Source organism: Aquarana catesbeiana, linkage group LG03 (genome assembly GCF_042186555.1).
Source record: "Aquarana catesbeiana isolate 2022-GZ linkage group LG03, ASM4218655v1, whole genome shotgun sequence".
NCBI classification, from domain to species: Eukaryota; Metazoa; Chordata; class Amphibia; order Anura; family Ranidae; genus Aquarana; species Aquarana catesbeiana.
Window position 1 is genome coordinate 193,355,516 of NC_133326.1, and position 2,780 is coordinate 193,358,295.

The window sequence follows — 2,780 nt, forward strand, 5'->3', positions numbered from 1 at the left end:
AATAAACTTTTTTTGCACATAAATAAATACCCTCTGGTGACTGCGATGTTGATGATGTATCTATATCATCTGCAAAGAAATAAATTATTCTGCTATTAAATGACATAAAAGGGTTGATTTGGTAACAAAAATTCACAATGCCATACATTATCTCAATCTGCAGGTTCATTCTTTCTGTGTCAATTTGAGAAATGCTCATTTTCTTAAGTTTATTTTCTCTTCTCAATGAATGTTCTTTTATTATGGCAGTAGTAAAATACCACATCATGGCCACTAGTTGTAGCTGAGGAAATACAGAAAATACACATGGCCTTTTTAACAAGAGAAACAATGTAACAATTGTAGGGAATACTAGAAGAAATTAGCAAATAAATGTTACCAATAGTGCTAATTCCCTTTTAGTATTCTCTAAAATCCATGCATTGTACCTCTTATTAGAAACATGTATATTTTTCTTATTCTCCTCAGCTGAATCAAGTGGCCATAATGCTGGGATCAGCAATAATTGGTATCCGTATTGAAAGACTTTTCGTTCAGAAAAGAAAACACATAGAGAACATTTGTTTTAACCCCATAAAGTTTAAAAAGGGAAAACTTTATTAGAAGAGGAAAGCCTGAAGATATAGAACGAAAAACTCCTGGCTTTTGACAAGGAAACTACGTAAAGATTTGCTAAAGATTGTTTTTTGTGGGAAGATTTGTAAAAACTTTTGTGAAGAAATAAAACATGATCTTGACCACATTTGCCCTAGGTCTGAATGTGTTTTGGACATGTTGTGGTAGTTGTGTTCCTTTGTTTGAAAAGTGGAAAAAATTGCTTTGTTATCAAATGTCATAAAAGGTTCCAATTTTCAAAAACAACAAAAAATAAGAATAAGCTTTATTGGAAGAACAAGAAAGCAAGAAGTTACAACAACCAAACCTACTTTTGACAATGGATCTTTGGAGTTGAGTTTTTCTGAAAATTTTATATTTCTGGTACGTCTGAGTAAAACTTTACTATTAAGATTTTGGCACATGCACTTCTAAGTCTAAATGTGGTTTAGGGCTAAAGAAAACTTGTGTGTTGTGAAAGCCTCTGCATTATGTTGCAAATGATACAACATTGCTGATCGAACTTTTAATGTAAACGCTATTACTATGCCATGTAGCTGTAAGGACTCGCCCATTTGATAAGCTTGCAAGATAACTGTTCTTTATATTTTAAAGGTCAATAGCAATGCATGTAAAATGGTGAAGGTTAAGGGTAACCAGGGCATACTGTAAAGTTTTAATTGTATGTGTGGTAAAACCTACAGTATAATTGGTGGTGTTATTGCATTATTTCACCAAATAGCCATCTGGAATGGCTATTTGGTGAAATAACCTTACGAAAAGGTTTTTTTAAGGATCAAGAGATCAATTCTAAGTAACTAAAATAAAACTACAAAGATTTTATATACTTGTTTGTGTTAGAAAACTATAGTGGCACCTTCAAAATCCCATCAACAATGTTGTATTTTTTGTAGTTTGATATAGTCTAGGGGATGTTGTGCATCATTGTGCAGTTTAACCATGATTGTAAATTGGTAAATTCGGAATTATGTTAAAGTGCTAGTAAATTCATATTTGAAGTTTTTACCTACAGGTAAACTTACAGAAAGTGCTACCCATAGATATGGTTAATATCTCCGAAATGTGTGCCATTTAGAAGATATTCAAATTGGCTCTAGCGCATGACATCACTGCACATGAAATGATCTTTTGAATGCTGAAAGCATTTAATTCCTATAAATAGTTTGTTCCATTTTAGTTATATTGGACCCTGGCCATGTAGAAGAATGATGAAAGTTTAATTCTCCTTGTCCAATGCCAAAATAAACTTTTTTTGCACATAAATAAATACCCTCTGGTGACTGCGATGTTGATGATGTAGCTATATCATCTGCAAAGAAATAAATTATTCTGCTATTAAATGACATAAAAGGGTTGATTTGTTAACAAAAATTCACAATGCCATACATCATCTCAATCTGCAGGTTCATTCTTTCTGTGTCAATTTGAGAAATGCTCATTTTCTTAAGTTTATTTTCTCTTCTCAATGAATGTTCTTTTATTATGGCAGTAGTAAAATACCACATCATGGCCACTAGTTGTAGCTGAGGAAATACAGAAAATACACATGGCCTTTTTAACAAGAGAAACAATGTAACAATTGTAGGGAATACTAGAAGAAATTAGCAAATAAATGTTACCAATAGTGCTAATTCCCTTTAGTATTCTCTAAAATCCATGCATTGAACCTCTTATTAGAAACATGCATTTTTTTCTTATTCTCCTCAGCTGAATCAAGTGGCCATAATGCTGGGATCAGCAATAATTGGTGTCCGTATTGAAAGACTTTTCGTTCAGAATAGAAAACACATAGAGAACATTTATTTTAACCCCATAAAGTTTAAAAAGGGAAAACTTTATTAGAAGAAGAAAGCCTGAAGATATAGGACAAAAAACTGGCTTTTGACAAGGAAACTACGCACAGATTTGCGAAAGATTGTTTTTTGTGGGAAGATTTGTAAAAACTTTTGTGAAGAAATAAAACATGATCTTGACCACATTTGCCCTAGGTCTGAATGTGTCCTACCCATAGATATCTTTAAGATCTCCGAAATGTGTGCCATTTAGAAGATATTCAAATTGGCTCTAGCTGATGACATCACTGCACATGAAATGATCTTTTCAATGCAGAAAGCATTTAATTCCTATAAATAGTTTGTTCCATTTTAGTTATATTGGACCCTGGC